Raw genomic sequence first — 14,975 nt, 5'->3', positions numbered from 1 at the left:
ATTGCGGTCCGTGCCGGGCGGGGGGGGCCGGGAGCGCGGGGCGGGGGCGCGGCCTCGGGCGGTCCCGCCCCCGGGGTGCGGGGAGGAGCGGGGGTGAGTCAGCCTGGCAGCGGCGGCCCGCCCCCCGCGCCCCGGGCACCGCGGGCTCCGGCACCGATGCCCGGGCGGGAAGGGGCGCAGCCGGGCGCTGCCAGGGGAAAGCGGTCTCCCGGCCGTGCCGCGCTCTGGCAGGCGCGGAGCCTCTGCCGAGTGACAGCCGCAGGGGAGGCCCGCGCTCAGCTGGGACTCGGGTCCTGCAGCCCCGAACTCTTTCGGGTATTTTTGTTTGCTCGAGTTGCTTTATCTAGAAAATGTTTAAGGAGTAACGCGGTGCCCGACAAGGCAGGGAAAGCTCCGTCTCGAGCTGCAGCCGTGCCAGGATGCGCCGCTGTCCACCTGCCCAGGTGTGCCCGGGGTCCGCCGGGCAGGGTTTGATGCCGCGGCGGAACCCCAGCGGCGCTGGAGCAGCGCAGTCACAAGGAATCTTAGCTGATATAATAGATTGTCTGATTGCTTTTTGAACATTTAAACATTCTGCATCTAGTTGGCAGTGTCTCTGAGTCGTCGTCTGGGACGCTTGCCGGTGCCAAAGTTACTGTTCCACCCCGTAACTACTCCAGCGCCTCCTTTTCTGTTTTTTTTTTTTTTTCACTCTCAGCCTAATAATGCTCCTCAACAGTGCCTCTAGCACCTGGGTCTGGAGGTTGTTCCTTTGGCACTTGATTTCACACTGCAGTTATCCAGGAGGGATTTGTATCAAAGATACACGATTGAACTGGATTTAGCAGCTGATTCATGCCAGGAGGTATGACTTAATTCTGATGCAGTGTTTTAGCACCTAAGTCTGGAATGTCTCATGAGGAAAGCTCAGTGTTTTGAGGGTCTCAGAATCTGCAATGGCTTGCTCAGTTTGGTTTTTTTCCAGTATTTCATTTAAAAAGGACAGAGTTATACAACACATATTGCCAAAATCGGGAACCACTATACAAATTGCAACAATACAGCACTTTACTCCTAATAATACCATTCTTTTGCAGGTTTATATTAGGCTGTCTAATTATCATCTTCAGCTTTTAACAATTCACTGGCACTTTATGCAGGATTTAGGCAGATAGAAGCGAATCCTATCAGTGACTGATGATAGGTTTTGAACTCATTTAACTCCTTAGGATAAAGCTCAATGATGCTGTCACTGTAAGCCTTCGTTTTGTCAGGTATTATCTTTGGAAATTGCATAGCGAGTGCAAAGTGCCTTACCTCTAAACGTCCTGGAATTATAAACTGCACAGATGACTAAATTAATAATTGCAGTTATTTCTGTCTCACAGAGAGGGCTTTAACATACACAAACACAGCAGTTTTTAAGGCCATGACAAAAAGACTTAAGTGCAGGAAACAGCTCTGCATCTCTCATTGAGATTTCATTGTACAATTTATGTACTCACACTTCTCACAGACATGCAGCTGGCACTGTGGCTGATCAATGGGTTTTCCTGGGATTGCAGTGAGGTTTTTCTCTAGTTTTCTCAATGAGATCAAACTGTAAATGGCAATGGAGATTTCAGTTGCCAGTCAAGGACAACAGGGTCCAGATCTGCCGGCTACCTCTGTAGTAAGACTCAGTTATGGCAAAAAAAAAGATCCTAAAAGCAAGATGAACAGGACCACCATTTTATTCAGATCAATAGCTTTACCTGCCACATACATACTTTGACAGATCTCTACCCCTTAAAGAGACAGGCAGCTTGTGGCAGCAGTTTGTGTGTGTCTGCCCCACAGAGGGTGGTGACAAGTGCTTTGACAGGTGGTTACCTTGGTTTTCGCTGACAGTGGAGCCAGAGAGGTTTTGGGTTCCTGATATGAGTCTCAGGGCCCGAGGAAAGACTCTTGAAATGAGCTGGAGTCCTGGGGGGGGAGAATGAGTACAGAATAATGTCAACGGTTCCTCTGAGGTTCAAATCTGCTGCAATACGTGTCACATATTATTGCTTTTCCCCATGCCCAACTTCTGTTTCACTTGCCACCCTCAGATTCTGTTGCTCTCCTCCATCCTCCAGCTCTTTATTTCTCCATTTTCATTTTTCTTTTGCCTGTTACCAACCTTCTCTCTATTCTATGGTAACTCCTCTGATCTCTCAATGGGGATGTGAAAAGGAGCACTGAGATGCAGCTTTGTTTTGTTCTATGCTCACTTTAATCCCTGGTGGTTGAGCAGTTCACAGAGAAGAAAATGTGTCAATGCCTTCAGCCTGAGAACACTGAGCAGAGAAGGGACATTGAGAAAATGTAATTGCCAAGTTCTTTCTTGATTTAAACTGTGGGATGCTGATAGTAAAAGAGACATTCCTCTGCCTGCAAAGTTGCTGCTTTCAAGTTGAGCTGATGTCTGCTTGTGTGCTGTCACTGTGAAGAGCAACTCTTTAATATGAACTCCTCTAAAGGTGGTTTGAATTAGCATATTCCACTCGGCAAATGAGGAATGTAGAGTCAGTTACCGCAGCTCAGCTGACAAGCCGTAACTTGAGAACATGCTCTATATGAGGGACAAATTTGAACAAATCTTAGAAGCTAATCAAAGGCACCTCCTGCAACAGCAAAATGATCAATCTGCCGAACTTCGGGTTCCTCTTCCAAAAGCAGTATATGTTAAAACAAACAAACAAACAAACCAAAACAAAACACCACCAAACAGAAAACACCAACTTGTGAAATACAGGTTAATGTCAGGCAAGGAAACTTCCTTTTTATGGAATATTGTTCAGGAGTGATTGAATTGTGAAAGTAGCTTTCCAAAATACTCCTGCCTAGGGCAGGAAAACTCCATCCTGAATGGTTCAAAACTTGGCAATGTTTTTAAGAGATTGAAGAAACTTGTAATGAAAAGTACTGAGCAATCAACTCCACGAGGCACTACCTGTTTTTTCATAAACTAATTTAAAGGTACAAAGTCATACACTGCTTTTCTATTTTTATACTCACTTATGGCAAAATCCCAACTTACATGCTTTTCTGTATTGTATGTTCTAACAAATGTTTAACATATAGGTCTTTGTCAGTTTTAGTCTGTAAGTATAAAACCTGAAAAGAACACACTCTTTACAACAGTAGTTTAATAGATATTAAAATTACTCAGACATTTGAAGTGGTATGAGCTGGAATGACATTTTGTTTGACTGATAGTAAATGACAGTAGTGCTGTTTCAGCAAACACCTAAAATCTTTGTCATATCATTAAAATCTTTGGGAAGCAAAGATATTAAAATAATTATAGGAGTTTTGTGTGTCAAATATCAGTCTCAGTAAGTCACTATTGCTGTCACATAAAATGAATATTTACTGCTGGTAGAGTTGAATATTTTACATACCCATTCTTCCTATAACATCATTAACCACATGTTTAACTAAGCTGCTGCCAGTGTTGAGCGCTACTCTCAGCTCTGGCACTTGCAATTATCTTGTTACAAGTACTTTGCAGCAATATCTTTTAGTCTAATCAAACAGTAATTTATTCACCTCCTTATGTGCTACTAAAACTTCAGATCTCCCCATTTATCATGTGAAACTATCCACAAAAAAGTAATTCAGCACTAGTTACAGAGAAGTGAAGCCTAAGAAATAAAATGGTAAGGGGAAAAATTGATTTCTAGATCTTAACGCATATTTTAATCCATGGTGATAGTAAAATGCATTTTAAAAGGAGGTACAAATTATGCTATTTAATATATAATAATCCTAGTGATATCCTGAACAAATGTAATTCTGGTGTTTTTATGAAATGCTCAATTTATTAATTATTACATCTTTGTTCAGACCTCACCTCTCCTTATTTTAGTAACAGACTGAACAGGATATCAGCTAAGGGAACCAAGTATTCTCTATGGTTTCAGGAGGTTACTAGGAAGTACCAGATTAGTATTAAAGCTGAGACAGAAACTGGTGAATAAGTAGAGTTGACCAGAAGTTACGTAGTATCAAACATTAAAAAAAAAAATGTTCTATCAGCTGAAATGTAAACAGCATGCACTGTTCCTGTTCAACTGTATCATTTCTCAAGTGGGCTGGAGAGGAAAGGAAGTGTGATACATCACAGGGATGTGAAACAGTCCTGTGGGATGCCAAGCAAGTCACATCTGCATTTCTGTGCTCTACCTACATCTCCTCACCCATTCATCTGATGGTCTATCTCACATTTTCTTAATAACATTTGTGTTTTAGGCAGGTGACAAAAATAGGGAGCCTGGTCTCCGTAGGAGTAGAGGCAAAGCAGGAAAATGTTTTGCAAAGGGAAGTTTCTACATACATTGGTAATAGGGATTTACGTGAGAGCACATTTTGTCCCATAACAGTACTAATTGCCACAGTACTATCCCCTCTGGAAATAAAGATGCCTAGCAGTACCTCCTGGTTTATACAAGATTATGTGAGTACTGACAATGGATCTAAGAGGGAATTCTTGTTCTCTTTGATAGAGTTTATCTGCAAAGTGACTTGAAGTTGGATGAGCCAAGCAGGAGCTCTCCATGTTTCACCTCATCTATGCTGCAGAAGCCACAGCCCAGGAATTGGCCATTTTTTCTTTTCCACTTGCTGGAAGGCTGCATCAAATCACTTAACTCCAAACTCCCCTGTCTGAACTGAACTGCTGAGCATGTGTAGGACAAAATCAATGTGTGTTAACTACTGAGAAGCCACCGAGCCAGCTGGTGGAAGGAGGCTTGCTCTAGACCCACAGGCTTTTAACCATTGTTTAAGATGTGTTGGTTGGGTGCATCTAACTGAGCTTTAAATTATGGCTTTTCACTCTTCTTAAGTTACCCAAAATCAGTTTTATTCCATGTTTCTCCTTTCTCTTGGTAAAGTTAAGGGTAGCTGTAGGTCACGCTTGTGCCACATAAAAAGAATGAGCGGAATAACGGAGAAGCACAGTCCCTCCCACAGAAAACACCCAAAGGGAAGCTCATTCATGCAGGAAGGTGTGTGCTGGCCTCTTCAGGCTGGTGACAATAATAAGGATGCACATGAGGCCCAGAACTGCAAGAGAGAGAATTGTTTCCTCTTTTTTTATCATTTCTCCTGCTCCATTCATGAGGGATGCCAGCATGTCAGGAAGCACGGTTTGACCAACCTCCTCTCCTGCTGATCTCAGTGTACATTTGTTCTTGATGCCTGTTCAAGGCATACATGTTCTCTGAGCTCTGATACACAATGCTATTTAACTCCTCACCTCTTGAGGACAAGCAGGTACACAATGGTTCTCCAAGCAGGTCAGACCCCAGAAACCTGAATGTTCTCTTTACTGTAGCCATGTGCCATGTGCTCTGTTCCAGGAGACCAAAAAGAGAGACTTTGTATTTCCCTCTACACTCACGACAATTCAAAGAACAGTTTATCTCCTTTGTACTCAGACACCATTATTTTGTGGTCTTTTGGGATGAGGTAACAAAATCATTCAAAATGATTTTTCTTCCACAGAGATTCTGTGTGACTTCTTTTTTATTTATTTTACTATTTTTAATGCTGCGCTTGTTGGAATAGTCCCAGTAATAATTTAATTGTTTAGTGCATTATATGGAAGGCTGATTTGATAAACAATTTTTAGGCACTATAGCTCCAGTTAGACACATATGGAGGTTTAGGTAGATTTTTGGCCTCTGACTGGATTGTAGTTGGTTATAGGTTATTGGATTGTTGGTTTTTTTTAGTTGGTGGGTTGTTCTTATTTTAGTCTTAGAACAGAATGAGGTTTAAAAAAAAAGGAGTTGAAAGATGTAACATTTTTTTATGTTTCTGAGAGCCCAATTTAAAAACCGTATTTAAAGGAAAGAAGGAAAAAATACAAATTCTTATCTGTCTCATTTGGTCAAATCTCTGATAATGGAATCAAATAATACTACAGCTGTATTTACAGATTAAAGTCATGGAGTCATGTGACAAAAAGATCTTACTGACATTATTTAAGTGTAGGGGTTTTTTTAACAGACTGTCTTCTACTGGTTCTCTTCTTGGGGATGTCATGAATGTCAGAGATACAAAGGGGTTCTTCCTCCTTTAAAAGTACTATAAAGATGTCTTATTCATGCATTCACATTACTCACTTCCTGGGTTTTGCTGCTGGAAACAAAATGAGAGAAAATATTTTGCATGAGAATGTGCAGGTACTCTGTGGCAGCAGTGTGGACTGTCAGGGGCTGATTTTCCAGCCTGCAGATGAGGGCTGAAGAGGGGCTGTAATGGAGATTCCCAGAGTTTGTGGATTCATAACCACTCTTACTGTTCTCTATATAGTCTGCTTAGATAGGCTTTGCAGAGCAAATCAAATTTTTTCCTTGTTTTCTAGCTGAAAAACTGAGAAGGAGATGATGAGGGATAATACCAGCAGTTCCCATGTAATTGCAAAATTTGTAATTGTGGTATTGCAGCAAGAGAAGTAAAGTGTTTGCTGCCATGCAGCACTGCCAGATTTCACACAAACATCAGTCAGGAAAGTCAGTAATTTTTTTCAGCATGATTTTGTTTAGACACATGTTAGTGACAGCCCTATCAGGAAGAAATAAAAAGCCATGGTGACCCAAGGATTGAAACCCTTTTTTCAAGAGGAAAATTACCAGAAGTCACATTAAGTAAAACAAAATTCAGTCTGCTCTACTAAATCTCATCTGCCATTAAGAACTTACATAATATAGAGCTGACATCATGACTATATAAATTACATGGTACTTTCACATGTGACTTAGAGATTATATTACTTGTGTACAAAAAAGAATTAAACTTGCAATTTTTTCATTTAGGACAAACTACTGTGGTATGTATTATAAAATTAGATACACATTCCAAAACAACGATAGCAGGTTTACTTTTTATTGCTTTTAACCCAACAGGTGCAAAAACATTCATTTAGTCAAAATCACGTAGATGCACAAAACCTTTTGTAGAAAGGGTAAGCTTTGCTTTCATTTTTGTAACATAGAATATGCCCTGGATTTTATTTTAGCTGAAGTACAGAATCAGATTTGTTGTGTTTTACTGATGTAACTCCATGGGTAAAATCCTGGCTTCACTGAAGTCAATAGGAAAACTCCCATGGATTCAGTGGGGCCAACATTTCATCCTATGTCTGTAATCAATTATTAAAATGTAACAGGGTCCAATGTATGACTACATTGGAAAAAAATTACAGAAAAATACTTCAAGTAGTTTCCAAATATTTTGGAGTCTTAAGACTCAGGGAGTAATGACTCTGCTAGTTACTCCTAGGGAAATAAGTTGTATTTTATGTAAGCAAGTTTCAGATAGGATTTTTGAAGCATGTTCGATACTTGGTATTAAAAAATACATTGACTTTAATTTAATCTCTTTCTGAATTATTCACTTTTTAATTATGCAAAATGTCTTTTGCATGTTTTTTTCCTTGTTTAAAAGGGAGATGCATTCAAATATCTTCACTTTTGAAATGGAGACAGTCATTAATCTTAGATGATACTGCAAAAAAATAAGACAGATAAATACTTGCAGGTAATTTATTTTATTTTACAATGCATTAAGTTTGTCTCCATCCTTAGCATAGTAGTGTGAAAAAGAAGAAATGACATATGAAAGCAGCAGTAAATTGAGAAGTAGGACAAAAGACATGGTACACATTTTGAACCTGATTTCCCCTTCTCCTTCCCCTCCCCTCAGATCAAGCAACACACTGTATCTGACAGTTACATTTGCAATGTAATATTCAAGGCAAACAAATTTTAAAAGTCATCTAAAATACAAAGTACATTAAATTTTCAAGGAGGGGTTTTTCTTGCATATGAAACAAAAGCATAAATAAGACCCTTATTCAGACATAGCTTAACATTAGCTAATAGCAGTACTAGCCACCAAATTAACATGTTATGTAAATAAACAAGAAATTGAAATTCAGACTTACCTGATGCTGAGTGAGACAGTAAATTAACTCCTTCTGCTGAAAGTTACATATCTCAGTTGTTAGCATAAGAATAAAAGTGAATCCCTGGAATATTTTTCAGCATAAAAGTCTCACAAGGCCCTGTCAATAAAGTACAAGGAAGTGTGGATGGGTGGGGGGGGTCTATATAAGCAAGTAATAGAGAAGCATAGAAATAAATATCATCCTTCTAGCTCAAAAAAATCCCACTTAACTTCAATTTTACCTTAAAAACCACCATACAAACCAGGCAGAGACTACCCATTGTCACCACTTGTATAGCTGGAGAGTACATATCCGAGCTTGAAGAGAAATCAGAATGGGAAATAAAACAGCTTTTCATAGTCCCTGCTGCTAGAAAAGATGAATGCACTTTTATATCCAGGATGGATTACCCAGGTCCTTTAAGCAAACAGCACCACTAAAAATCATTCAGCTATAGCAAGGCTTACTAGAATTGCCTCTAGGAAATAAAGCTGCATCGTGGAAGAAGGGAGAACTTGTTTTTCTGAAGCTGTACCTCTAAAGGGTTTCAAGTATTGTTTCAGTAGCGAAGATAAATAGCGACTGTCAGAAAAGAAAAACGACACAACCCTTGCCAGAAGATCCGATGACGCTGAGCACAAGGTAGCATGAAATAAACAGTGCTGTAAAGATCACAGGGCTAGAGTGGAAATCAAATGGCCAGACAGCGATAGAGCTGGTTCTCCTTAACAAAAATACCTAGGAAAAAAACAAGAAATGTAACAGCTGATTTTTATGCAGGAGAGTAGAATAAAAGGCAATCACAACTGATTGAGACATCAATTTGTTTGGGGAAAGCCCTAAGAGATGGCAAAAAGCCTGCTGGAAGTGCAAGGGGAAAAAAAGTCTTTTGCTGAAATCCTAGACGTGGTGATTCTCATACAAGTTGTACTCTGAATTGCTGACTTGGAGTTCACATCCCAGCTTTTCTCCATGGGGGAGGACATGCAGGGAACAGCAGGTATGATGATCAGAGATGGTGAAGTGCTGTGAGCGACTAAAATACATGCACACAAAAATGCCAAGGTTGTCTCCATGCCTCAGGAATGAAATAACATAGAGAAAGTTTGTCTAGAACTCTGCTGCTGTTGCGTGTTTCCAGAAAACACGGAACAGGGAACTAAGCACTTTGAAACAGGGAGCTAAGCACTTCCTAAGGAGTTTAATTTCTTTTTGGAAGCATTCATCTTGCAAGTGGAGCAGAAAATATCCAGGCAAAGAATGAGGTATAGTATGGGGGGAGGTCTTTAGGGAATAAGAGGAGAAATAAACTGATGAGAGCCAGCAGGGATATTACTAGGTGCTTGGCCATACCAAAGTCAACCTTCTTCAAAGGCAGCAAATTCTAGCATCTAATAATATTCTTGTTTACATGATTATTTTCATGCTGTAACTGGGAACTATTTTTCAGTGTCTATAAGCACTGGCTTATACTCTGTCAGAGCACGTTTAGCAAGTTATAGAGAAATGAGACAAAATACACTAAGTTGTTCAATTTCAAGTGATAAGTTTTAAAGACTTGTAATCTGAAGGAAACCATTGAATTTTTTTTTCTAAAATATCTCTTAAAAAGTATTGTCTCATCATTCAGAATTTTTTTTTTAATGTGGTAGTTTTTAAAGTATCTATAGAATGTACCTGCACAGACACAGCCTGTATGGGGTAATGCAAACTCTGAGCCAAGCATACAATCAGAGATATTAACACAACTGATTACACTGATGGAGTGAAGCCACTATTTTTATCTTACCTGAGATAAGGCACACAGGATATAAATTGCTGTTCAAAAGGTAAGGAATAAATTTAAAAAAAATTACAAGGAAAAAGGAATGAAGGAAACATTTTATTTTAAAGGTACAGTGGGAATAAAGATTAAAGATGATGGCAATTTTATTAGTCATGTTTTCTGTCCTGGCAGTGGTCCAGAAGGACACAATGAGAGGGAAACACAACACCTCTGTCAGCTGCAGAGCCAGCTGAGGCTGACCAGCTATACATGGAGCTGCCTGTGGCCTAGGGAGTCACAGCCAAACCAGCTTCCATCAAACCAATTAATAAAACCTTTTAATCCTCTAATCCTACAGAGCACTAAAGACATATTTTCCTAAAGACCACCATTCCTGCCCTCGTGGCTGGTGCTCCAACACCTCCAGGTCCCTCATCCTGCACAGAGACACCAACAAAGACTGGCAGCTGTACAGAATTAAAATGTGGGAGTTGAAAGATTTTTGACCAAAAATTGCTTTCATTTACCTCTGGTGCCTTTCCATGTGGTGAGCATTAGCCAATGTGTGTGTCTAGAGACCAAGAGCCAGATCTGGTTTCTGCACTGAGTTTTTGTCACAAGGGCTGTGTTTAACCATGACAGATCCTGCAATTTCAAGACATATTTCTCTTCCTGTTGTTTCAGACTTGTGAGGCTCTGGATCAGAAACAGAGTTCAAGTTTTTCTACCTCTGCTATATCTGGGATTAAAGATGAAAACACTCAAAGGTTTGCATGGGCATCCCAGCACAAAGCCAACAGTAACCCCTGTGATACACAAGATTGCTGGAATCCTTTGCTGCTGCCAAATTTAATGTTTTAAAGCAAAGTTCTGGCTGCCCTGAAAAGAGCAGTAAAAATTCTGGTGATTTGGATGGGGGTAAGACTTCACCCCTGAGTCTGACTACAGGAATACTCACTGACTCACCTCAGCCGCTGACTTCAAGCACACAAACCTGCAGCAACACTCTCAGATGGAGAGACAGAAGGCAGATTTCTCAGCTCTGAAACATGATCTTTATTGCAGACTTCTGAGCAAAACATTAGTCCCTGCTTTTGTATTATTTCCTAACTTAAACTCTAAAAAGACAAGAAGCAAAACTTAAAAACTAGAAATTTTTTATCTTAGTCTAGATATAAATGTTAAACAAAAACACCCTAAAAATTGTATCTGATTGTTATGTGGCATTGGCTTTTAATCTAAATTAGCTGCCTTTTTCATTGTTAGTCTACCTGCAACACTTCATTGCTGGTATTTTCAGAAATTTCATTAACCAAACAAGATAAAAAACCTCCTGTTTTTAAGCTAAAATGTTGGTATAACTTGTACCAACATCTCAGCTACCAAAGACATAGTAGGTCCATTGATTTCAGCCCAGCTACAACTACTACCCCTGATTAATGTTCTAAAATCATGAAATAGTTACATTAGATAACTTCCTAAAGATCCTTCACTTAAGACAGAGAGCAGCAGTAAAAAGTTTAAGAATATAAAATGCTTATTTTTCCTTTTATAAATAAAATTTCATGTGCTTTCAGTAAACACTCCATCCCCACACAAACACAAGGTATTCTAGAAGGTGATCCCTCCCCAGCTTCTCCAACAAAGCTCTGCAAGGTACATGATTTATCACCAGGTTATTTGGGAATGTCTTTAGTAGTTGTATCTTACCATTTTCAAGATACAGGTTAAGACTCAGGCTCTGTTTCATCTCCAGTGGTAACAAGTTGTGTAGCTCCAGGCCTTCTGTCAAGAATGCTTGTGCTGTTCCCCACCAGTTACATCACCCTGTTCATCCCAATTACATATACTGCAGCTGATGTAGAGCTTTAATAATTTGTTTTATTTCTGCACTGATTAAAAATTTCTAGATCAAACATTTAATGAAAAGCTCTCCAACCTGACAGGTTTGCTGCTGAATGCAGTCATTTACAACTCAAACCTTATAATAACCAGAGCAAGTGTTGGAAAAGCTGTTCATGCCAAATGTTCAGCAACTGACATATATAATCTTATATCTTTTCATTCAGACCTTTTTTTTTAAAAAAAAAATCTGAGACCTAATTATATTGGTTGTAACTGTTCTGAAATGAATGGTGGCAGGAACTAATGCTTGTTTATTTTCTTTCCTGACAAGTGCTCTGAGTAAAAACAGTTTCTAGACATGATGGAATGACTTTTCCTATGACTCAGACACATTCAATGAAATAAGGTTTGAAGAAACTGAAGCTGGTTTTCTGTCTAACAATAGTAATTGAAAATACCCAGAACTTGTAAGCATTTATGCCATTTAGAAATGTCGGACAAAAAGCTACATAGGGAGGACAAAAAGTCTCCAGCAAACAAGCTCTTGCCCTCCCCATGCTTTTTCATTTGAGTGAGATATTGCACTTATTCACTTGGGCTTTTTTCAATTTAATGAATTTCTCTTTTCAGTTTGATTTTTTATTTAATTTTTAATTTACAGGTGACATTTAAAGTGAACAGTCACATTTCCAATTGGCAACATATTTAACGTTTTTCACAACTCCAAGGCAAACTAGAGTTTTAAAATATACTACTTGGTAATATAAGAAAGGCACATAAAACTTCACGTTTATGTCCATGTTACAAAGCTCTAACTAGCACACTTTTTGCAATCCGCTTAGCTCCCAGTATTTCAGTTTTTCAGCTTTTTTAAGAGCAAGCTACCTGGTTTGGTTCTGTTTTGAAAATAAGTTGTCCTAATTTTTTGTTATTGCTCTGCAGCAAGTAGTTTAAAAGAAACTAAATTATTTGAAACTAAATTATTTGAAACTAAATTATTTGAAAACTTAGTAAGGCGTCTGCTGAAATGAGAGGTATACCTGGTAATTCAGGTACAGCAATCACAAAGGTATGAAAACCCACTCAGAATACACTTGGGGTTTTTAAATTATTTATTTAATACCTCATCTCCAACAATATTTTCTGATCCCAGGAAAGCACTCGGGGTTCCACCTGTATTCCTGCCCCTCGGCCTTTCACCTCGCCTCTCACGCTCGGGAGGCGCGGAGTGGATCAGCTGCCTTGCACTCCCCCATTGGTTTTCCGTGCCCATGGCCCATCTGCTCTGGCTCTGGTGTCCCACAGCCAATATTTCCACACAAATGCCATCTCTGGGCAGCCTTTCCACAGAGTCGAGCTCCGAGAAGGAGTTGAAGTCCCGTTTGGGGATGGCTAGGACGGCTGGCAATATCGCTCCTCGGTGAATAAAGGATCCCACCGCTGCCCACGGCTGCTCGGCACGGGTGGGATCTGCGTAGGGCTCGGCTTACCCGAGGCCGGGAGGAGAGCGGAGCTGAGCCGGGCTCTGCCTGGGCCATTCCCCATCGCAGAGCTCCCTCTGCTGCCGCAGCCGCTCCGCGCTCCGGGAACGGCCCCGCTCTCGTCAGGGCCCCGCTCCCGTCAGGGCCCCGCTCCCGCCGCGGCCCCGCTCCGCCTCGGCTCCCCCGGCAGTGCCCAGGGACTGCTTTCCGAGCGGCCTCCGTGGGGAGGCAGGCAGGAGGAGCTGAAGGAAAGCAGGTTCTTACCGTCGTGCCAGCCACGCTGTCGTGCTGTTAATGAATTTGTGACTGCTGGCCAGTACAACTTGTGAAAGCATCCACATCGCTGGAGCTGGTGCTGTTTACAAAAGAACACTTAAAAGAGCTTTTCCCAGATTGTTAAAATATAGTTTGGCCTATAGGATGGGATTTGGAATAAAAGGGCATATGGGAACCACTCTTGATAAACTGGGCCCTGAGGCAGACTGCAAAAATCCCATAAACAGAGCCCACAGCCACCTTTTCTCACACCTCTGAAATTCATCACATCCAAAGAACTCACTGCTTTCTTCTTCATTTCCACCACCACAGATGGATTTCCATACTGCAGTGAAATGAGAGGTGGATCTGAGGGAGGAGGGTAGCCCTTCTGGAGAAATGGTGAGAAATGGCTGAATTCAGGCTTTCAAGGATGAACAGGGACATGGTGGTACATGTTCCCTCACTCTACATTCAGGCCATGAACCATTGGCCTCCCAGGCACAGTCCAGCCTCTCTGAGCACTGTGATGCCTCAGCACCTGTCAAAGTAGCCACACACACCACCCTGAGTTCTGCTGCGTGCATTTCTCTCACCCATCCCAAACATACTTCACATGTACAGAATACATATTTCAAATTGAGAGCCAAAACATCTCTACATTTATGGTTTTTTTGCATTAATAATCAGTATGGCAATACTTAAAATATTGTTTACACTGAAGTCTGAAATATATTAAGGCCAGATGTCATAAATAGTGTGTAAAGCATTGACAAAGCATGTCATACCTACCATGCTTCAGGCATATTCTGTGGTAATTCATCATCTGGAATAGTACTACTCCCTCTACCAACTACAGACAACCCTGGATAAATAGCACAGGTGAGCTTCATGCAGGTTTTAGACACACAGGATAGTGGAGATGAATTCACCTGCAGTTTATGTAAGACTTGCCATTAAACTGTTACTAACAGTCTGATCTTTCTCTATCAATAGACGTCTACACTTGGCCACTTTCACTTCAACCTCAGAAAGTGACATCTCTTAGCATACATCTCCTCTGTGCAGTGAGTGGAAAACACAAGGCAAGCAAATCCAGGTAGCATTAGCGAAGCTGTTATCTCTGCATGGAGGAATACAGGACTTATGCGAGGATCCCATTTCTCTCTTGAAACCAAATGTGAGCTGAATTCAGCCTCTGACTAGCATTCATGGGCTCAGACAGAACATAACGTTGATAGGACTCTGCTGTCTCTGATATTGGTCATCAGTAGACAAAGCACCTGTAGCCAGTCTTACGCAGACACTGAGATTTGGACCAAAATAATGAGTTTATGAAGCTGACTAGCTTCGATCATTGCTCAGCTCAGCCTGCATATAAGTGTCACCACTGAAAGACCCAGATGGAGGTATTGCAAAGGCCTTTTCAAAAGCATTGTTGAAAGAAAACAACAAAGCCTCAAAATTAAGCTTAAGTTCCCCTAACTTTTTTTTCTTATCAGTGTTCAATTAAAATGCAGTTATTTTCTGTTTCTTTACAGATGACATTTTTGTTATGAGAGAGTTTTATGATATGTTGTCCAGCTTCAAGAGAACAAGGGATTGTGTTTATAGATCTCTTACCTGTAATTAGTGTCACCCAGTTAAACAAAGCACCTCTGTTTTATAA

The 14,975-nt window shown here is 40.5% G+C and overlaps 1 long non-coding RNA gene across 1 annotated transcript; it reads right to left on the bottom strand.

Moving 5' to 3' along the window:
* Positions 1–6,904: 6,904 nt before the first annotated feature.
* On the bottom strand, positions 6,905–8,644 carry LOC141725279 (uncharacterized). Its single transcript, XR_012577148.1, has 3 exons — positions 8,202–8,644; positions 7,958–8,077; positions 6,905–7,518 (listed from the first exon to the last, which is right to left on the bottom strand). It is a non-coding gene; the product is annotated as an uncharacterized LOC141725279 (long non-coding RNA).
* Between the last annotated feature and the right edge of the window lie 6,331 nt (positions 8,645–14,975).

This window comes from Zonotrichia albicollis, chromosome 1 (assembly GCF_047830755.1).
Source record: "Zonotrichia albicollis isolate bZonAlb1 chromosome 1, bZonAlb1.hap1, whole genome shotgun sequence".
Classification (NCBI taxonomy): Eukaryota; Metazoa; Chordata; class Aves; order Passeriformes; family Passerellidae; genus Zonotrichia; species Zonotrichia albicollis.
This window is presented reverse-complemented; position numbering and strand designations above follow the sequence as displayed.